The 24,202-nt window shown below is 41.6% G+C and overlaps 1 protein-coding gene across 2 annotated transcripts in view; it reads right to left on the bottom strand.

The window, feature by feature from the left end:
- Window positions 1–24,202, bottom strand: part of BCKDHB (branched chain keto acid dehydrogenase E1 subunit beta) — a 262,858-nt gene that overhangs the window by 52,482 nt on the left and 186,174 nt on the right. The gene's annotated exons all lie outside the window — the stretch shown is intronic.

Below are 24,202 nucleotides of genomic sequence, written 5' to 3' on the forward strand. Positions count from 1 at the left end.
AGAAAGTATGGGAATGAAAGGATTCAATGGATCCGAAAGAAATTGGTGGTAATTAGGTAATCCAGTTTGTATATAAAATTGAAAAAAAAAAGATGTTTAGCTCAGTTGCATAGTAAACAGTTGTTGCAAGAGAAGGCTAGTGGTTAGAAAATGCCGTGCTGAAAAAGAAAGGAACGATTAATGGAAAATAAATTCAGAAGGTGCAAAGAAAATGATATAAGTGTAAGGGTGCTAATTCCTCCAGGCACAGATTGCATTTATGCAAACATCTAAAATGTCCAAGTATGCCAGCCAGCATTAAACTCAACCTCATTCACATCTGAACGTATTAAGCTACTACCGTGGGACGGCAGAGCAGTGATTGACAGCTCTGACCTTTAAGTGGGTTTTTTCTGCGCTCCGACTTTCCAGCGCGAGATGCTAATACGTTACAGGCAGAGCTTGAGATTCCTCTTGGAATAACAAGTCTTTACAACATTTTAGCATGAATATTTTAACTCCATTTAAAAAAAAAAAAATTGTGCCACCTCTGTCTTCAGGTACTGTAGATGCACAGGAACAAGTGAGGGAGGAAATTGGTTTATCCAACCATACAGTAGTTGTGGTTTAGTGGCACCAGTTTATTAAAGCAGAGTGGGGTGTATTGTTCTTCAGCAGTGGAAACATCTTGAACTGTTAAGATGTGGATACAGTCTGTGAAAGTGCGAGAGGTAACTATTCAAAGTTAGATGAGCGAGAGAAACTGAGGGGGGCACAGAGGTAGATTTCCAGAAGTTGACCGATAACTTTAAAAAGAGAAGACGGCCAGTGTTAAAGGAGAAGAAATGTGGCATGAGTGGTAAAAGACACTGCATTTTGACAGCAGCTCCTTCCCTCATCATAATATTATTCAAAACCAAATAAAAGTTACAGCCACAACAACAGTCTTACTCACTTTCTAACTTTGTCCATCAATGCACTACTTGGCCTTATCACAATGACACACTCTTAAAAAAATTATTTAATTAAAGGCAAATGCCAATAAATCTTTATTTATTGGAACTTTCATCTACATTGGCCATAATTCTCATTCATTTCTAGTATCTACCTCTGAACCCATTATTCTAATAAGACCCTCCACTACTTGTGTAGATGCAGCAAGCTTTATTTGAAATCCTGACAATCCAGAATATCACCCACTTTCCATAGGATTCAATGGCAGTAATAACAGAGTATCACAGAATATCTCACCATAACACACCAGTGGGACCAATAGCACTTCCAACTCCTGTACCTGCAGTGACAGTCTTCTCAGTTCTTTCTAATATATAAACACGCGACCCAAGAGAGGGGGGAAGGGAGGAGAAGAGAATTAAAGAGGGGAGAGAGGAGGGAGGAGAGGGAGGGGGAGAGGAGGCGGGAGGGAGTGAGAGGGAAGAGGGATCCTTGATATGGCCATCAAAGCCTTCAGGATTCCCCATTCACATTTGTAACTCGCTATGCAATGAGCACCTCTTCATTGAGGCATTTCCAGTGCTTTTCTCTAGTTCTTGTAACTTCTCCATCCTTTCTGCTAAATAAATTGTTGTACTCTTCATTGCACTTTACACCTTCATAAAGAGCAATCGCTCGAAACGCGTAGGTGCGTTTTTTTTATCCATGTAAGCGATCAATAAACTGATTTTTATGGGAGTTACCCCTTGATCACATTTCTTGATGGTTTGCTGGTTGTGCTCCGTTTTTCTCAAACTTACTGCTACATCAACCTTACTTACTCCACAATACAAAACATACCTTCAAATTGCACATTACGTTAACTGTTGTTCTTCTCTATATGACTTAAAGTTGCACCAAAACATCAGCTCTGGAATCCCCTTTAAAAATCTCAGTCTTGTACATTTCTATGGCGCTTCACACCTATAATGTTTGCTTATTTGAGTTGTAAAGTTCTGGAATGCAAGTGACAGCATCATTCTGTTTCAAGTATTTGAATTGGGTTCAGGTCACATACAGCGTACACTTGCGGGAGAACAGACACTGGACTGGGTCCACAATGTAAGGATAGGAAGTACAATGACATTTATTATATACAATTGACTGGAATTGAATTTGCGTCATTCAACAATCAATACATTTTGTGTAGGAAAAGGTTTGGCTGTGAGAAAATGGCAAAGAACAATTTCGGTGTGTTTTAGCCATTGATGTACTGTATGCTGCTTTTATGTGGAAATCAGCTGCCACTGAAAAATTCCAACATGTCAAGCTTCAATAGAAATCTAGATCAGTGCAATATTTTAGTCAAATTCATTCAGTTTGCGAGGCACTAAAAAAAAAAACTCAAATGTGTGCAAGTTCTTTAGGATTTATTTTGCAGCTGTCATGAATAAGAAAAAGAATGCTTCTTTAGATGCCAGATGATGCACAATTAATGTAAGCAGAGCCAGAAATGTGTGTTACTAACAGAAATGTGTGTTACTAAATTGTTCCCCTGACATCCTTGACCTGAGGGAGCAGCCAAGGGACACAATATAGGGGCTGATAACCATTATATAATCAAGCATAAATACACACATATATTTGGCTTTCCCAATGTATTCCCATCACATTTGACTGTAAATGGTAATTGTACCTGATAATCTGATTTGGAGGATACAAGACTAAAAACCTGTCAATTTCACAAATGTGAAGTTAATCTTATTCTGAATGAAAGCCACAGTCAACGTTCCAGAAGAAATCTCAATCTTTCGTATAACTGAACATCACCAGCTGCATTGGGTATATATGTGTATTACACCTAATAAGTACATATTTTTGAAGATGCCCATATTTAACCCATTAAGCTATAGCATATGCTAATGGACATATCCTAGCTCAAAAATTAATAATGCATTGTCCTCCTGTTTAAAGTAGACCACAAAAGTAAATAAAACCCAGTGAAAATGTTGACTGATCTAATACAGAGATTCTAGTAAATCGTATGCAGTATATTGAATTTAACATTGCTCTGCACATCTTGATATCATAGATCAGGGGTGAGCAAACTTTTTATGTCGAGCACCCCTTTTTATCCATGAAATTTCTCGGGGCCCCCCGCCTGATGTAATTAAAATCACATTAAAAAAAAACCTTTATTAAACGGTATACAATGTAAATACAAATATGTCTAAGGCCGCGCATAGAGTGCACGCGACGCTAGCGAAAGTTGTATTTGGCTTTGCGGCGGCGGCGTGGGTGACCAGGCCATTGATTGGTTTAGGGGCTGTCACATGAGGCGACAGCCCCTGAAAAATCAAATATTGCCGGCTTCAAAAAATTGCGTCACCACGTCACGCTTACTATAAGCGCAAGAGGCGGCGGGGGACAATGCATTTGTTTTCGGGCGACGTCGCGTCGCCGGCACTATAAGCGCAGCCTAAATACTTACATACTTCAACAGCTCGCTCTTGCAAAATTAGGCTGCGTCCACGCTGCCGCTGAAACCGGTGACATCACCAACTCTCCAAGCATGAGCACAGGGTGTCCTGCATAATTTTGGCGGCCCGTGCACAGCTCTGCCCGCCCCCAGGTTTCCCCGCACGCAGCCTGCGCCCCCCCTACATAATCTTGCGACCCCTCAAGGGGGCGCGCCGCCCAGTTTGCGCACACCTGTCATAGATGATTGAACTACCTGTGCTGAAGCAGGGATATCCTTAATACCTGGCCTGTTGGTGGCCCTTGAGGACTGGAATTGGCCACCCCTGGTCTGTACCTACCTGTTCCTGTATATATTTACAAAGTCCTTGGGGCGACAGTACTGTTAGGGAACATTACTGTTACATAATCAAATTACTTTTCAGGAGCAAAAGAATACAATTGTTTTAAGAAAATACAATGTATATTTTCTAATGTATTCTACTTTTTGTGTTGACATTCAAACAAGTTTTACCGCAAGCTGTGCGTGAATACTTGAAAGAAAGTTTCACGTGCTGCTCAGCATGCACGTATCAATACGGAGTTCCAAGGCAATAATTGAAGAAGTTGGATTCCCAAATGCTTAATTAAATATATAGGCCTATTACAGTGCAGCAGGGAAAATGTCTTAATAAACAGCTGTTATTAGTTTTGTATTCTATGGAAAGACAATGTCTATGAAACTACCGTCTATGGTCCCATCGGTATTACTGCTACATGCAATAAGAAAGTAGACATAGATAATGTTGATCACAGACGGTAACAAGGCATTGAGATGTTCCCCAACTAGTGAGCTATATTTCAATTCATACTTTTTACGTAACAGCTGTTGATTTCTCTTGGTTGGTTCGTTTATTTTTATTTTTTTATACCTTATCAGCATCAAAATACTACACTATCTATATTTTTCCCCTTATTATTCTATCTGCACCCATTGGTTTGGAGACTTTTGATATTCAAGGGGACAAAGAATTCCTTGGATTTTAGAGTGATTTTATATATCACTTCACACTATATTATACACTTTTTCTAATTTTGTGTAAATTTTACAAGTTCTCTTTTTTGCGCTGGAAGTATTTGGTGTTTTCAATCTATATTTAAAAAAAAAATACTGTAAATAAATACTAAATCTGTGTTTCTGTGCTAAGACCTGTGTAGGTCTATCTTTAAAATAAAAAAATTAAAAAAAAATCGCTATGCACCATTTTAATAATCTACTGCTAGCAATGTGTGTGTGTGTGTGTGTGTGTGTGTGTGTGTGTGTGTGTGTGTGTGTGTGTATATATATATATATATATGTGTGTGTGTGTATGTGTGTGTGTGTGTGTATATATCAATTGAAAATATTACTGTGTGCTCATTTGCATGTCTTAGACAGGTCTGCAACCCCGCCTTTCACCATTATCGCCCAGCATACATTGCTTCCACTGCAGCAAGGAATTCTGAGAAATGACATGCAAATGAGCCACTTTTTGCTTCAAATCCATTTTGTCCTATTTGAACCCTATTAAAATTAGGCACTATCTCAACTGAGAGTCAAATTTCGTTGTATACTTCATCCGCTGCCCTTGTGGTCTATACTATGTAGAAAAGACCACTCCCATGTTCAAGGTCCACCATAAGGCCTCGGGCATGGTCAGCGCTTACGCGCTGAGCCGTGCTGAGGCGCGCTTGCACTTACCTGTGAGCCCCTACAGCCGCAATGAGAGCGGTTTTAGTAGGGGCTCGCCTACGCTTCCGCAAGCGCGCGGAAGCGTAGGTCTTAGGTAATTTTTAAAATCACGCGCTTGCCGGAGCGCAGGGCCGGTTACGTGAGAGGTTCACCCAATGAGGGCGAACCAGCTCCGTGACGTCACTGGCCCGTCCCCGACACGCCCCCTGACGGCGCACTGTCTAAGGCCAGGGAAAGCACCTGCTTTCCCTGAGCCTCAGCGCGCCTCAGCACGCCCGCCGGAACCCTGGACGAGGCCTAAGAAAGGTGTTACTGGACAGTAGTGATAGCGAGGAGTTCACACATCAGCCTGTGGCCGGACATTCAAGAGTCACACACACAGTTTTGACAATATTCCGATGCATGCCAATTGTACAGGTGCAAGCCCCCGTACGAGGGGCGACAGCAATAAATTACTTCAACAATTGGAGGTAAAAATTACCTTTATCCTCAACACCATGACACCCAAGGGACTTAATGAGGATTTTAAACTCGACTGTTTCGTTTAGGTCAGGCTTATCTGATAAGACATGATCTGACATTATCTGGTTTAGCACATACAGTAGCATGGGTCTTATTGCTATTGTAGGACTGGGCTTCGGCTGTATATTGTAGTAATGTATATTGTGTATTATAGATTAGTGACTACCTAATCCAGTCTTGTCTTGCTCAAACTTATTATTTTTTGAAATCCCTGCAGTACCATTTAGCTAAGGTCTATATTATTTTTGGTACCATGCCCTCCCTGTGCCTGCATCTGCCAGCAACATCATGTATTTACTCACCTTTTTTCTCCCTCCCTCACTCCTTCACCTCATCCCTACAGATATTCACAGCCCTCAGCATAGGAATCCCCGGCCGTCCAGGACACTTCGGCTTTCCCTCGCTCAGAACGCATGCGCATCACGACATCTGCACAGTTTGGTGGACGGAGGTCGCGTTACGTACCAATACCAGTGAGACATTCTCTCTCACTGTGCATGCGCAAGATTTACGGCAAAATGGCCGACTTACGCCATTCAAAATGGCCACGTGACATTACTGGGGACCCCCTGAAGTGAGAGACTTGCGGGATTTTAAAATTTTTGATTGTTTTCTTTGATTGGGTGCACCTGGGATTGTGGGTATTTATGTCTGTCACTGCAATTGTCCTTCTACACTTCTCCTGAAGAAGGTCTCAGCGGGATCGAAACATTGGATTTGTGTGCCACGTTCATCAATACAATTTTGTTTGATCATCATCTCTGAGTGCTGCCTCTTGATTACCTCCAGGCATAATTTTCTTATATTATCATATATGAGAAAAGCACAAGCCACCAAACCTACTACCGCAGTGTCAACTGACACATTGAAAATATATATATATATATATATATATATATATATATATATATATATACATACATATACATAGAGTAACCAGGGAAATCCAGGTAACAAAGAGACAGCACACCGCAATAATGAAGTAAATAAAGTGTATTAACAACACATGGCAGCCAACGATTCGGTCCTCAGAGTGGGACCTTCCTCAGGGCACTGAGGAAGGTTCCCACTCTGAGGACCGAAACGTTGGCTGCCCTGTGTTGTTAATACACTTTATTTACGTCATTATTGCGGTGTGCTGACTCTTTGTTACCTGGATTTCCCTGGTTACCCTGTACATGTTTCTATATGGGACGAGCATCTGCCTTCATTTGAGAAACCGTGAGTGCAAAGTATTTTTTCATTGACTATATATATACATATATATACACACACATATATATATATATATATATATATATATATATATATATATAAAGAGAAAATACAGTAGCGCCACTTGTGAAACAAAGTATTAAAAAATGTGAAACAATATTAAACTAAAAAAAAATATATATAAACAACAATATATTAATCTAAAAAATATATTCCGTGCCAACAATAGTGATAACATACATAACAAACAAGAAAAAACAAAAACAAAAATGTAGAAAGTCCAGAAAAATTCAAATTAGGAAGAAGATGATTGCCAGGGATCCAAGGCTGCTCTCAGAAGGAATAACCAATTCCAGCAGAAATCTATAGAAACAGAAGAAAAGAGAGCGCACATCCCATAGTGTAAAAAAGTACATTTAATATTAAAAAGAGGACAAGTGGATTAAGGACACTCACAAAAGTAAAAGAATATTAAGCAGTTTGTGATATAATCACCACCAACAGGGCAACATCGTTCTGGAACACATCAATGGATCGATATCCAATCCAGTTCACCTCCAGCAGTTCTAGATGGATTAGAACGCCGTATCTCTGCTTGTAATGCGATTTCCAAGTTGTCAGCCTCAGATCAGCTCCGTGCACTCTCCGGCCGTAAAGTGCGCACTTGCGTGATGACGTAGTGTCGTGGTGACGTGCCCTGACGCGTTTCGTCACTACAGTGACTTTTTCAAAGGGAAGCGAATGCAGCATTGATTTTATAGTGTGAACTAGCAAGCAAAACCCCAAACATCATAAGGCAGCTAAAAAGCCTTTGATCCACACCGTGAGGTGTAAAGAGTGAGCTGGGACCATCATTTGTGGAGTGCCTGTAGCCGGAGAAACCACAGCGGAAGGGCACATGATGTGCAGCAATTACATCCGGTATATGGAGAGAACAAGGAGTTACCAGGACCAGCTTGTGCAGTGACAGAGGCACCACACTTGTCACAGAAGCTCCTTTGGATCCGTGCTGCAGTGTTGGGGTTTGGGATTTTTCTCATAAATGCTGATGTTCTAGTTACGTTGGTGAGTGCACATTTTATATTTATTCCAGTCCTATTAAAATTGTTGAAACTTTAATACACTAGGAGTGCACCTGTTTCTTTTTTCGCACATATAGATATATATATAGATATATATCTATATATATATAAATGCATACCTGCCTAAGACATGCAGATGAGCATACAGCTATATTTGCATATATATATATATAGATATATATCTATATATAGAAGCCCCCAGACGAAGCAAAGGGGTGCGAAACGTACGTTGGGGCTGTGTGTGTACTCCCCCAGGGACCCCCCAAATCTTACCTTGGATCTCAGCTGGATACTCTTCTCTGTAATTTATGCTACTCCATTCTCCACCTGAGGACTCTCATGCTCCACACTATTTGGTTACTTGCAAGTATACTTCACATGAGGCTTTTCCATTGTGATTATCTGTTCTTCATGTTATTACTTGTCATTTGTGACTGAGTAGTACTTCATTGGTTTATTTATTAAGCAGCATATAGGTAGAGTATTTTTGTAGTTTTCCAGCACAGATTCTCACCTTGACCGGCCGGTCTTTAGATTATTGAGCAGGTTTTCATTGTAGGTTTTTCCTTGCCTTGCACATTAGTATATAATCTAGATTAATAATAATCTATACCATTGTACTTAGGCCAGATTCCTTGTTTCAGGGGTCCAAGGGGACTGTTTTTAATATATTTTCTGTAATCCATTTTTTTTCCTCTGAATAAATCAACTTATTATTTACATTTGCTTGAGTGCTTTTAGTGGGACTCTTTTCTCTTCTCTTCGTTGTATATATATATATATATATATATATATATATATATATATATATATATATATATATTTTTTTTTTATCGAATTTGTTCTTTTTATTGTGAGGTCAGATATAGATTTATATTAATTGATTATATGTTGTCTTTTATGCCGATTATCGATGGGTATATTTGTTATTTGTGAGCACTTCTACCTTCCTATGAAGAAGTTCTATATATTATACTCTATATCTATACTCCTTTGGGAGTTGTAGGACTAACGTACTCCATAAGCAAATTGTCCTAATTACTAGCATTGCAGGACATCCATTTGGAATAATCATCCACTTTAGTGCAATCGGTTTTCTGATTGGCTATATTAACATTACCCTAGAGCAGTGATTCCCAACCTTTTTTGTTGGAGGAACCCTTGAAGTTTTTCTTCAAATTTCGGGGAACCCCTATCTGGATGAGATGTATTAGGTTCGACAGGGGTAAATCACAAAATAAACGTGTAAAGCAGTAGGGTTAATAAATAATAATTAACTCATACTTTGTCGCCAACGAGAAAACAAGTAAAATTGTAATGTTTTATAATACATTCACAATTGAAAATAATACAACTTTCATTACAATAATATTGATTCCAATTGTCTCCTAATTTAATGTGAAACTTGGGCTTGCTTTTTTGCACATAGCATCTTAATCCGTGGTTGCAGCTTTGATAGGCACACACGAAGTTCTTCTTCCACAGACAAAAGTATATTCCTCTGTTTGGTTTATATACTCGTTAAACATGAAAATGCTTGCTCACACAAGAACGATGTTGCAAATGGTAGCAAAATGTTTATAGCTTTCTGGGAGATGGCAGGAAACTCTTTTTTCACCGATATCCATAAAACCTCTAATGAATAATTTTTAGTGTGCGATCACACTTCAGTTCAGTCAATTGTTCTTCCTGAAAGCCGAGTATATTTTCTGAGCTGCTTGAATAGTCTGTGAAAGGGTTCCCGACCCAATCATACTCTTCCGATGACAAAGAAGGGAAGTATTTGGCAAGCTTTTCAGCCAGAGATTCCATATGGCCGTAAATCAGGGGCATAATGGCTTCATGGTGGTTGCCTGTTGTATTGCTCTGTAGTCGAGAAAAGTGTGGGAACATTTCAAAATTTCCTTTCGAAAGATGTTTTTTCCAAAACACCAATTTTATTTTTGAATGCTACAAGATTGTCTGTACACGTCAAACTAGTTTCCTTGGGACCTTGCATTCGGTGTTCAACATATTTAGGTGTTCATAAATATCTGCCAGGTATGCTAGTTTCAGCAGCCACGATTCGTCTTCAAAATAGTTGGAAAATAAACTTTTATTGTTTTCTCTGAAGTAAATCTGGAGCTGCTCTCGTAGTTCATGTCACGGAAGACTCCTGTGGCGGGTAGGATCTCGGTGGCTGGAACAGCAGGATCATAGTAGGGGTCAAGAGCAGAGATCAGAGGCAGGCGGCAGATAGCGAAGTCAGGTAACAAGCAGGGGTCCGAGGCAGGTGGCAGGTAGCGAAGTCAGGTAACAAGCAGAGGTCGGCAACGAGGAGACTGGAACAGGACAGGCGGAGCAGGACAGGTCCGGGAGCAGGGACTGAGAACGGGGAGCATGGAATGAGACCGGGTAGCAGGGACTGAGACCGGGGAGCAGGGACTGAGACCGGGGAGCAAGGAACAAACAGGGACAAGCCAGATTACCAGCAAGGGCCTTTACTAAGAACAGAATCAAATACAGACGGGTACAGATCAGGATCAGAGACAGAGGCATGTGCATAGGAGTCTGACTTGAAACAAAGGCAAGGGAAACAGACAGGAAACAGAACTATAAGACAGAGAGAGGGGCAACAAGAAGACAGACAGAGGAACCCAGAGCAAACAGAAGGCAGCAGCACACCCGGTGGACAAAAAAGCTATGGCTAGGCAGGAGGTCTAGGCGACCCTGACAGTTCAAATATGTGCGTCAACACTTTTCCCCTTGAAAGCCATCTAACTTAGGTGTGTAGAAGAGTTACCTGGTCTTTTCCCATGTTTTCACACTTTTTTGCAAACATGCAGGACTGCAGTGGACGCTGCTTAATAAAGTTAACTATGTTAACAGCTATATCAAGAACATGTTTCAAATCTTCTCCAATCGTTTTAGAAACAAGAACTTCCCTATGAAGAAAGCAGTGGGTCGTAATAACATCTGGATTTTTTTCTTTTACAAGAGTAACAAATCCCTTTATAGAGCCAATCATTGAGGTGGTGCCATCTGTGCATATTCCAATACAACGATCCCACGATAAACCCAGAGACTCTAAATAAAACGACAACATGTTGCATACATGTTGCCCACGAAAACTTTGATCAAGTTCCTTGCAACAAAGAAAATTTTCAATTATTTCTCCATTCTACTCAAATCTTGCAAATGCCAACTGTTGAGCTTTACTTGCTATGTCTGTTGACTCGTCGACTTGGGTCACGAAATTACTATTTTTTTAGCGTTTCAGACAGAACCTCTTCAATATCTCGTGACATGTCATCTACACCCCTACTAATAGTACTATTAGATACGGGAATCCTAGCTACTTCACATACAGCTTCTTTGCCTAGCATTGTTTTTGCTATGATTTCACAGGCGGGCATGATTAGATTGTCAACGGTAGTGTGACTTTTCCATTTTTTGTGCAACAAGCTCAGCTAATAAGTAGTTGGCTTCTTGAGCTTTCTCACGAACAGTTACTTTTTTCTCAAAAAGCCTACTCTGTTTTCCTTGTGAGTCCAAAAGCCGTTTCAAGAAGCAGATTTATTTGACAAATTACTGCGATTAGTAGAAAAATGTCGATTTAATTTAGCCGGGACCATAACAGTATTTGTTAGCTTCTTCCCGCAAACAATGCACAACGGAGTCGGATAGTGTTCATCTCCAGTCCATGTAAAACCCATTGCTAAATAACTTTCACTGTAGAGACGATATTTCTTTAAAATTTGTCATTTCCCATTGTTTGGTACTTGAACAAGGCTGATCAATATTCTTACTAAGCTCACTTTTAACATTACCGGCACTCTTCTCTTCATCTTCTTCAGATACACGAGCTCTCTCTACATATTTCTACATTGTCTAAAATGTATGGAAGGAGTCTGCTAATGACCAGGGATAATTTGGCAGAGGCTATGAGTCCAATAGAACTCACGTTCCTGGAAAACCTCCGCTGTCCTCCACCGAATGAATCAAATTGATGGGTAGTCCCCCGTGGTCTCCTGATTACGTAACCTCTGGCTCCTCCTGGCTACGGTGTCCTCGCTGTTCCACAAACACCTTCCTACGCGTCAAAACCTTAATAATTATCTTTTACCATCATCATCCTCATACAGTATACCCACCCCCCTGCATCTCCCATCAATCCCCCCTGCATCTCACATCAATGATTTCAAACATGTATTTTATCCATTCAGTGTGAGCAATGTGTGGCAGTCGCGTTTTCTTCTAAATGTGCATCATAAGCAGGGTCACCAAACAGAAATCATGGGGCCCAAGACAAATGAAAGGAGCAGCTCCCCCTCCCCCCAACGCATAGCGCACCTACCACAAAAAAAAAAGTTTTAGCACACAACTTTTACTTAACTGTTTTCTTGCTATTGTTAATACGGAAAAAAACATTACAATACAATCTGTTTATTTTAATATTTTCAACAAAAGACAAAGATACCCAATGTGACAAAAGGTCTGGAGGGGGGGGGTGACGGAGTGGGTGACTGTGACTGGGTGGTTTTGGGTGACTGACTTGGCTGACTGACTTGGTGGGTAGGTGACTAGGTGGGTGACTGGGTGGGTGGCCCCAATACATTTTAAAAAGACCCCAACCACCCCAATACATATACAAAATACCTCCACAACCCAATATATATACAAAATATACCAACCACCCCAATACATATTAAATTCAGAGACTTACCTCGGGGGTGGTGTCCTGAGGGAGGTGACGGGGCAGTGGATGTGGATGGGGCATGCACAATTACAATACGGTACTTCTGCTTTACATTGTGATTATGTTTTGCACAGGGCACTTTTCCTTCCATTCCAGAGGTCTGTTTTTAATGTTATTTTTAAACAAAGCAAGTGCAATTAAAAGGGCCTCACTGAACACATGGAAGAGGCAATTTTATGGGTGGCTGCATTGTTGAACATATTGTTAAGGTTCAAAGTTAGAATATTACTTTGCATTAATTAAACCTGTGGTGTGTCTTTTGAGGTTCACTAAGCATCAAAAAGGGTGTATGCCAGTTGCCCTTGTGATATACTTTGCCCATTTATCAGGTGATTGTGACTATGGGAGTGTCGCAGAATTTGTGACTATGGGCAGCAGCATCTGTTAGGTTGCTAAAAATTTGTGCAGACTGAAAAACTCGTCTTTCATTATGGCTACATTATTTAATAGTGCATTGCTTGCTCAGGGTGCTTACCAACAAATTAACATACTGCAATAAAGTATAAAGCAATTAGAGGTGCACTTCAAATGGGCTTAAATACCCTCTCCTTGCAGAAAAGCTTCAAATAAACATTACAGTGCCCTTCAGAACTAACATTACATGACCCATACTTCCCACCCTTCCCATAAGGCAGAGGCTTAAAACTGAACACATCAAGAAAGAAGCAGCAGCCGTGGGGATCGCGGGCAGGGCGGGAGCATCAGGGATCATCTCACCTCAGGCGGCCGCAACAGGGCAGCAACGAAGCAGCAACTGGGCAGTACGGAGAAGCAACGAGGCAGCAACGGGGCAACAGGCGGGAAATCTGCACACACTCAACAGGCACAGTGCCAGACTGCTAGAACGAGCGCGCTGGCTGGCGCGCGGGCACGCATGCACGGAGGAGGGAGGTATGGAGGTAGAGCTATAGAGCCAGGAAAGTTGTCGTCGGGCAGCAGCGAGTGCGGGCGGCTCGGCGAAACTCCTGGGACTGCTCCTCGGAGCCCCAGGGTTCCGCGGAGCCTCGGTTGAGAATCACTGCCCTAGAGTCATTTTGGTCATTCCTTTGAAAAAGTCGCAGAGTTGTGACGAAATGCGTCAGGATCATCACGTAGGACACGACATCGCAGGCCGGGTCACACTCAGAGCACAGTCTGAGGCTGCGAGACCTCGACTCCACCCACGAGTAGGGTTTGGAGTTCCATAGTCCAACAGGAGGCATCGTGATCTTCCAGCTGGCTTCCGTCTATACCAACAAAGCCTTTCAATGTGGATCCACATGCTGGTGGTGATATATTGTATTCACAACTGCCTGTTTTTACATTACCCTTGTGAGTGAGACTTTATCCTTCCCTTCCCTCCCCCACATTAAATGTTATTTTTTTTACGCTATGCTGCCTGCACTGTCTCCTTTTTTCCCTCTCTAGGTTAACCTGTGGATGTGATTCATCCCTCTGAAAGCTGCCTATACCCCACTACCGGAAGCGTCTATACACATCATTCAACATTTGGACACTAAGGGACTGTTTTTTCTTTGTTATTTGTCATTGTTTGTCCATCTTGTTAGCACATAGGGATATTTATTAATTTATTCCACTATAATTACATTGTTATTAATATCACTCAGACATTGACACAATTCACTTTCAAACACTATTTAAGATTTAGTCTATTTAAACTTTATATCCATTGGTGCTACTATCATTCCTAGTTTTTTTTGTGTATATATATATATATAGCAGAGTCTCCCTCCTTACCTCCGGTAAGGGGGAACTGCAGAAGTGCCGCTGGAGCACTGCGCCGTTTTGCGAGTGTGGGGGCAGCCATCTTAAGTCTTGCGCATGCGCAGAATAACGAGGTGCGCATGCGCAGTAGTTAGTGTTAGTGTGGCGGCCATCTTATAATGGCTCCGTATAGGATACTGCGGGACTACAAGTCCCAGCATCCTCAGGGGGGAGGGAAACCCACATGGGGTGCCCCAGCCAATAGGGCTTGTGCAGAGAGGAAAAGCAGGATATCCTCAGTGGCGAAGGACAGGTGTGCCAGTCAGATGGAGGGCAGCAAGAGGGTAGGTAGTGTCCAATAAACAGTCCTTCCCCGGACTAAGCCTAGTTTTGCCCCTTAGGCCCCAGCTAGGCCCTGAGTCACCCCAGCTGAGTTTTGCAGGGAAGCTCCAGATAGGGACGCTTCCCTATTAGTACATAGAAGTACTGTTGCATCGGTGACCGGACGGACATGGGGTGTACTGTGATCTGGGACCGGGCCATAGACCCATAGAGACATTAGGTGAGACACTCAAGTTGGAGCTCACCCATGAGGCAGATCGGGACTCTAAGTCGTGAGGGGATTGGTGCTGGAGGCCCTGCTGTGTGGGTCCTGACTGATCCTATTCCACCAGATGTACAGGAGTGCCCAGGGAGGTATATAAGTGAACCAACGATCCACACAGGGGTAGCGCTACCTCACACTTTGGGTGGGACTGGTTTATGGACACAGGGTGTTTAGGTGCATAGGGCAGCCTCAGTACTTTGAGGGACCACACCGGGGTGTTAGGTATTGTGTTGGACATTGCATTTTGATATTGTATTGTGGGTCTATTATGGTTATAGTGTTCTAGAAAATAAGTTATATTATACTCCGTGTACAGTGGTTATTGAGTCCTATGTGAAAACCATCCCACCCTGCTGGGATCCCTCATAGGTGGAGGCGCTGCATCGAACAGAGAGAGTGAGATCACTCCCAGGCTCCCAGATGCGGAGGCTCTGGCCTCCTGTGGCTTATAGGGGTCCATGTCAAAATGGATTTGAAGCAAAAGGTGGCACTGTGTGCTCATTTGCATGTCATTTCCCAGAATCCCTTACTGCAGGCAAAGCACTGTATGCAGGGCGATAATGATGAAAGTCAGGGTTGCAGATCTGTCTAAGACATGCAAATGAGCACACCGTAATATTTCCATTGAGATTATATATATAAATATATATATATATAGAAAACAAAAGAGGACAGCGCGGGCTCCATAGTTTAAATACTTTAAGGTTTATTAACGCAATGCTCAAATCAGGTCACTCACAACAAATCAGTGAATTAGGCGCGTTGACATTAACTCTGGTCCCCTTGTGATTCTCCTGCTGGTACGGAGCTCCAATCTTGCAGCTAGAGTTGTGGGATGTCCTTCCGCATGCACAGCCGGTAGCTTCGATAGTGTGTGTCCACACAACGATCTCCCGGCAAAGCAGTATATGTTCCCTCAGTTCCGTAGCTCCCTTCCATAGTAACAGACAGAGATAGAGGCAAGGTCCAGGCTCAGCTCAATCAACGATTGCAAAGCCAGTACAACCAACCTCCCACTGATGAAACCCACAAGGTTGAAACAGTCTGTCTGTGAGTGGGTTTATTGGCTTTGCATCTCATCCTAGGCTATGTTTAAAAGCTGTGTTTAAAACAGCATGCATTGGCTTAAGGGTTTTCCATGTAATGTGGACTTGAGACAAAAGGTGGCACTGTGTGCTCATTTCCATGTCATTTCCCAGAATCCCTTGCTGCAGTGGAAGCTCTGTATGCTAGGTGATAATGGCAAAAAGCAGGGTTACAGACTTGTCTAAGACGTGTGGATGTGCTCACAAGTAATATTTTTATATATATGGTGGAGGGGTTTTAGTCACCTTTTCATCACCCATAACTTAATATATATACACACACACACACACACACACACACACACACACACACACACACACATCAGGAATCAGTCAATAAGCAAAAAAAGGCAGTGAAATAACATGGGGTTTATTTGGATAAAACCTTGTAAATACAACAAAACACAGGAATATACACACTTACTGGGGTCTGGGGCATGAGATCTAGCCTTTCCTAGGTGCAGGGCACCCGCTTGCAAGGGCTTACCCTGATCGGAACCTTGTTGCGGACATCCTGGAACAAGGTTCAGCAGAAACTCCTGACCGGGACCTAGTCCCTGTAGTCGTGGAACTATTTTCTTCAGGAACCCCTGACCGCTACGTTCTCAGGTGAGAACTTGGTCCTCGCGTCTGACTTCGTCTCTGCAGGGCAGATATCCAAGCTTCAAAACGAAGCTGGTTGCTCTTTTATTTGGGACAGATCAACTTTGAAAAGCCCGCCCTAGCTTCATCAACTCAAGCCACAAAATCATCTGGTTCTCTGACTGGGGCTTCCCTCACATATCCATCACTGAGCTATGTTCAACATGGAGGAAGGAGGAGCGACCAATCAGAGAGTGGGAATTTCTCTCCACCAGCCAACAGAAACACGGGCTCGTCTCTGGGCTGATGTCAGAGGAGGAGGCATGCCAAGCCGGCTCGGGATGAACCGTGGGTGGGACTTACGAATTGACCAATGGGAAATGTGCCAACATTCTGCCGCTTCCCCCAGTCAATCCATTGCCACCTACTGGGCAGGCTCCACTGCGTCTGGCAAACCAGAGGGTCCTCCCCACAGGAGGGTCTCTGTTCTCCGGACCCAGTACTCCGCCCAGCCCCGCCCACTTAGCACCACAGCACCTCTCAACATCCCGTCTCCTCTTTGAACTACGGACTCCATACAGACATGCCGACGTCTATGTGGATGCCCAGGCTGACTGTACAGAGCCTTATAGTAAATGCCCAAAACATTTTAACATACACTTTAATAAAGCATACACTTTGGGGAACCGTATACTCATAAGGGAAATGGATTTGGGATATTTGGGCTCGAAATCCAGGAGTCTGGGGGACACTGGGTTGCCCCGGTGTAATTCACCCCACGTACCGGCAAATCATGCCTGCTCGCCGGAGAATTAAAGGACTACCGGTAACTTCGGCTCCGAACTCCTGCAAACAAAATAATTGCATGTCTACCCAAATATCCCACCTAAAACTGACACACAAGAAATCTCACAGTTCTAGGGCCAAGGGAACATGAAAACAGAAACTTTATTTTCTACATGTATTATCCATGGTCCCTGGCTAATGGTGCTTATGTAGCTACCGGGGACCCCACGGTTTCAGGGGTAACCAGAGGGCGTAACCTTTATTATGTTATTATATTTGTATGACACGTAACTTTTGGAAAGAAAGGGTTAAGTCCAATACTCATTACATTGCTTTTAGGCAATTCCTAATGCTAATCAGGGTCTGGATGTTGGCAACACAAGCTTTTGTAAGGATTATTCCCTTGCGCTCACACGAACAGAGGTCCGAGGATCTCAGTTTTTAGCTAAACTGCTCATTACCATATGATTTGAATAAGCCTAACGTCCGTTAAAAGTTATTGAGCCACTGTTTTTCATGCGACTGTGAGGACATCGTAACGCTAAGCACCTTTGGGGATACACGATACGGATATCGATACGTTAAATGGCGATAACGGAGCACAAAAAAGGATTTGAGGCTCTACCCCTAAATAGCATATAAGGCAGGCATGAGCCCCCCATGGAAATGACTTGTGTTAGTTTATGTAAACTTTCCCTAAATGCTCACTCATTACACTGTATATGATGATTGATCTGACCATGTGTCCCCTCCCTGAACCTAGGAAAAAGCTGCAGATTTAATTTTAGGTCACACCTGAGAATTCCAGAACAGCTGAATGAAAGGTGCTACAAACCATGATGCATAGAAAAAGTGTAGGGCACAGAAGTGTCTGTGACTCTTTACCAAAGAGTATTACATATTGGGCAAAAGGATCTCACTGTAAGGATGGAAGAAAAATATGGAAACTAACTGTGCACTCCAACTGGATTCCTCATTTATATCTTATTGTTTCCACATGTATAAGATGAAAAAAAATCAATCACAGTCCCTAACATTTTTGGCTGTCTTATCAAACGCTTTATCCAGCAAGACAAGAATTCCCCCTTTTTTTTCCTTCTTATGACACATTTATATTAGACATTGAAACAGCTTACTGCATATGAAAAACAGAAAAGAATAATCACCACATTGCAAAACTAAAGCAGTTCACAAAAAATATTTCGATTAAGATGACGCGTTCCTGTTTTCGAAGTGCTTAAACACAACGCACACTGTTTCTTAAGTCTAATGCGAGCGCAATTACTCAAAATGAAGGATTAGCTTAAGCACTTAAGAAATACGCATCTGTAAATGTATTTGTGAGAACGTAATTGCAAATTGTAATTTGCTATGAAATAAAGTCCGCCCTGGATGTCAATGATATACATGCTATATACATGCTTCTGCTATTCATTTCCATTGTATTTTTTTTTTTAAACACATTTTTGTATTTTTTTTATCTTACAAGAAAATAAAAGGACTGCCATGGATACCAAGGTACATTTTTAACACGATGGGGTCTATGTACAGTATCAATGCAAAATTGGTGCAAAACTTGCACTGGATGAATTAGAGAGAAAAATAACATTGAGAGCAATAGGACAAGGTTTCTGCCCGGTTATTCAGCTAAATCGGTATATATAAACCAACAGCCGGTTCTCAGCACTGAATATAACCGCTCAATGTTTCCTTGAAGACAGCCAGAAGCAACACACATGGTATCAGAAGACCACAAAGAACATCTTCTTTGCTTCATCTTGGTTGAAAAACCCTTGCATAGTTATTCTCTGCAACCTTGCCTTATGAGGGGAATTGATCATGGGTGAGCTTGTGACAAAGTATGGATTCTGCATTTGATTTACTTTAAAAAACCCACACTGTCACTAATCACGTCAATGCAAGCAGGGGATGCTTCAAATCGTGGGGAGGAAGGGGTGTGAGATTCACAAAGCTCAGTTAACAGGTATCATATCTTGATTTGTGTTATCTGCCATACAATCCGACTTCGCTCCCATACCCATCGTCAGTGTTGTGAATGTCCCCCATAATCTGTTCATTCTGCACATGCAATTCTGCATTTCAGATACTTACAGTACAACCTCATTTTATAGCTTCAAAAAAGAAAATGTCATTAAGGAAGCAAAACAAAGGATATACAAAAAAATCACACCTCTACCTTCTCCCAAGTGCCAGGAGACTTCTCGGGATTAAGACCACGATTGCTCCACCAATATTTATTTTCAGAGCTAAAAAGACGTGAGGTTTTTTTTTCCTTCACAAAACAACACAATGCTAACACAAAACAGTCTTATACTTATGAGCAATCTGTAGATTTATAACTTGCAGAAAAGGAAGAATGCACTCACATGGTCAACCTTTCAGCCCTACTGTGGATCCTTACAAGACGTCTTGAGAAAGGTCCAATAATAGGACCGAAATGTCAACCATTTTCTATATTAAATCACAATTTGCACAGGTCCACTTGAGTGCGTTCTTCCTTTCCTTCATATACTAGTATGCAGCTTGGATTATTTTATTCCTTGCTCCAGCCTGCACCCAGGGCAGCTCTTTCAGTTTACGCGAGTGCTCCTTGTTCCTTCTTTATCAGATTTGGAACTTTACATAAAGATAAAAACTGAATTAAAGGAAGAAAGGCTATGAAACCTGGAGCTGTGTAAATGATCTATCTAAAACAGAAACTCCTGACAAATTGTAGCTCTCTCCTACATCTGCCAGATTAATGCCAGACACTATTTTACTTGGGCAGAATACTGTATAAAAACCCTTTTAGTCAGAAAGAATGACCACAACTACAGAGCGCATGAAGTGCTTCATTCCACTCTGACAGAGGTCTGGAACAGACACTTGTATGGACTGTAGTCCGTAAAACCAGGAAATTAATTACACATGTTTTTATTTGAATAACTTTAAAGTTTAGTTATGTTTCTAATGCATATTTATTTAATTTTCTGTATTAAAAACAGAGTCCATACAGATTTTCCCATACATGCACCAGGCAAAATAAATTAGCTGCCTGCACCTAGGGTTATTACACTGGTATGGGAGTCAAATAAAGAAGCCTTATAATTGTAGTTGCAGTTGCAGTGCTAGGACTATGTTAAAACAAAAGTATTCATTTAAATAACAAATATCCCTATTCCTAATGTGCAACACCTCAATAACAGAAAAAAACTATACAGTACCAGGCTTTCCATACGCATGGGAAGTATATAAATGCTTTTCAATGCTACAGAATGCTTTGTGAACTTTTTATCACATTACAGACCACCCTGGAATTCAGTTAGTAGCAGCTCCTTCTGTACGGAGCCCAATTATAAAGTAGAACATTCCCCCAAAATGTGTAAATAGAGCCAAGTGCATATTATGCAGCAGACCTGTGTGCCAGTCATTTTCTTCTTCTTCAAAAAAAATCCTAATATGTAGAATTGTCACTCATTTAGTTTCTCTGGTGGACATTTTAATCTAATACAGGAACCCTTTTTCTCTGGGATTCATTATCTAAGAAATGGAATATAGGTCCAGAAAACCGTTCCAAAGGGACAGAAAGATACCAAAAAGATAAAGGAATCTATTATAAGCCAAGTATGACAAGGTTGAGCCATAACATGCATGAGTTAAAGCTGATTAAACTCATCACAAGCATACAGGAGTAGTGCTGGAATACAGGTCTATAGTAGGTGTAACCCTCCCTGCCCGCAGTCAAGGAAGTGCAGTGCACGGTGGTACAGTATCTTATTAAGAGTTTGACCAGTTGTAGATGGCAATGACCGTCAAGAGGGCACATCGAACACAGCTCCCTCCTTGCCACAAACAATGGTGTTCTTCCTCTGACCTCAGATGGCCCCTCTTCCAAATAGCTTTACTGGATCCTCAACTATCTAACTATATGAACTAAAAAAGTTTTAAAGGCTTTACCAAGTCTGATCTGGATTAAGAAAAAGCAATGTCTTTTGTGGTTTATTTTCAATGTAACAGTGTAAAAGAAAATTAACTATAGTAGCTAACTTAATACAGCATTCAATTAAAGAACAAAAAAATTCTCCCGAGGTAAAAAGCCATTCTTAGTGTACATTTCAGCTTTGGGGACCCCTACATCCTGGGATACTTACCTCCATAGGTGCAGGGGGTGCTCCATGGAGGTTCAAATCCCCTGCATGACAACAGGCTTCCTATTAGCTCTTATTCCGCAGGAGATTTAATTCACCATATTGTTCACCCAGGCAGTAATGCTAGAGGCAACACCTGGGGAATTAAGAATTTGGGAATCAGGGGGTCCCCACAGCTGAAATGAATGAGGTTCAGCTCCAGAGATGCCCTGCTTAACACCTATAAGGGGGGGAAAAAACTAGGCGGTACTGCTCATTTCCCCAAAATACCTGATTAGAAGACATTCTTTGTTCTAAGGAGTGTAATCAGTATGAAAGAGAACGGTCATTTCTAAAGAATACACAGGCTGTTTATGCAAGTCAAGTGGCATTCAAATTTCTATTACAAAAAAACCCCCTGAAGATGTAAAAGTACTGAAAAACGTTAATGACTGCAATCTAGTTCTTCCACTTAAAGTTGTATAGGCTACATACACTCTATTTTAGTACTTATTGGGAAAATATATATAAAAGAATGTTGTGTTATCACAATATCATTGACAGAAGTGAAATGTAAAATACTGCATTTTAAATACAGTATGCTTGTACATATACAAAAAAAGTCAAACAAAAAATAAATGCAATGGTTTACAAATGTTGCTTTCAACCCCAAACTACGCCATTTGTACAAAAATTGCTTTTCTGTTTGTTTCACAGCAAAAACTGCTCACATGAAAATAAACGTGTCTTTCTCATGAAGTAATCAAGGATAAAACGGCTGCTTTTGTAGTGAGAGAAGAACACAACTGAATAGCACACAAACAAAAAAGAGAAAACAAGCAACTCACAACTAAATTAGACCTTATGTGATTGTGGAAGGTATTATACAGTGATTACTAAGTGGGTGCAGCAATGGGAACTTGGCGATTACTGAATCAAAGAGCAAAAAATAGGTTTCACTCAAAGATAGACGTTCACTTGGAAGCATACTACACAAATATTACACTTAGCATTTAATGATATAAGGTGCATATAAAACATATATCACTGAAAAGTGTAACAAAAAAAAACAAAAGTGACAAGCATACAGGAGTAGTGCTGGAATACAGTCCTATAGTAGGTTTAACCCTCCCTGCCCAGAGGTTACATCGAGGTAGTTGTGTGTTTGACATCAGCAACGATTTACCTTGGCTCAGGGTGCTCTATGTGGTCGGCTGGGCGGTGGAAAAGATGGGTGCCAGAAGTTTTTAATAGTACAACTTCAATCTCTATTCATGTTCCCATGCTTCGGAACACTACAGTCATGTTAAATTTAGACTGACATGGTTGTACTTTATTTCATCCATACTGCTATAATTCTCTGAGACTTCTTCCCTAAGTGCCCACTCTTAACACTCATGGGAGGTGCATTCACTCGTTACTGTACGGACTTCATCTTGTGGACCGGGCCCCCCCATTTCATTTTTTTAACAATGTCCTATGGGTCCCTTTATTGTGGGCCCCTGCTGAGAACCTAGCTTGTTCTGTGTACGTTTATATTAACAGCAAGCCCTGTTCTGGAACTGCCACTTCCTCAGGGTGATGAATACTGTAAGTGAGGATTTGCTTGTAGGGCTGATCCTGACAAGCTGGGTCCTTCTTTGCTTTGCCCACAATAGCATGTCTGCATTCCCACTCTGACATGCTTCTCTCTTATGGCCATGCTATAGGATCCTGATTTATAGGGCACTGTCCCTAACTGGAACACAATAAAAAAGGGGGCTTGACCTTTACTAGAACTGTGGGAACATATCCCCTACATTTACTCCCCGAGGCTCTGTCCCTCCTCTCATTCTGGAACTCCTCTCTAGAACCATCCCTCTAACTCTTAAGCCCCTGGTACGTAGTTCTCTGTGTCATCACACGGTGGAGCCTATCATCCGCAGCTACTCTAATAACCAACACCAGGAGGAAATGGGGAGGGGGTGGGGGGGTACGTAGGTATTTAAAGGATAGTTGATAAACGCAATTGAATGTGGTCCTAAATAATGGCTGATCATTGCTGAGAATGATAACTCAGCATACAGATATCAACACAGCAGATAATCACTGAAATGTTATTGGGGCTCTTAGAAACTCGGGAAGAGAGAACGTCCTTCATTCATGTGGGAGCTGCCAATTATACTTGAAAATGGAGAAGCAGCCCACAGTAGAGCAGCAAACCCTCAATACTTCTTTTGAAATCTGTTTAGAAGAACTCACCCTAAAAATATGTACCGTTTGTGGTTCTTACCACAGTAGTCCCATCCGGGACAAATATGCGGGGCCTGCATCGGCCAATAGACCCAAGTGACAGTCGTCTGAACTCAAGATTATCAGAATATAAATTAAGCAAAGGTAATCCTCAGTTTTTCTAGTCATATCATTCTGACTCATCTGAGGCTCTGCACGGACTACTTTCTCCACCTCTGTTCTCACTGCCGACCCTGCATCTGATCACCTACTGCTACTCCATAAGAACGTACTCCTGCTACAGAGCTTCGCCAGGGGAAAAATGACCGACACGCCTCTATGCTCCTCACTTTTTAAACTTTTCTGTGATACACAGTATGTTTCATATATGTACCTTATAGAATTAAATGTAAAGTGTTATATAATTGTGTGGTGTCCTCCC

Source organism: Ascaphus truei, chromosome 4, assembly GCF_040206685.1.
Source record: "Ascaphus truei isolate aAscTru1 chromosome 4, aAscTru1.hap1, whole genome shotgun sequence".
NCBI lineage: Eukaryota > Metazoa > Chordata > Amphibia > Anura > Ascaphidae > Ascaphus > Ascaphus truei.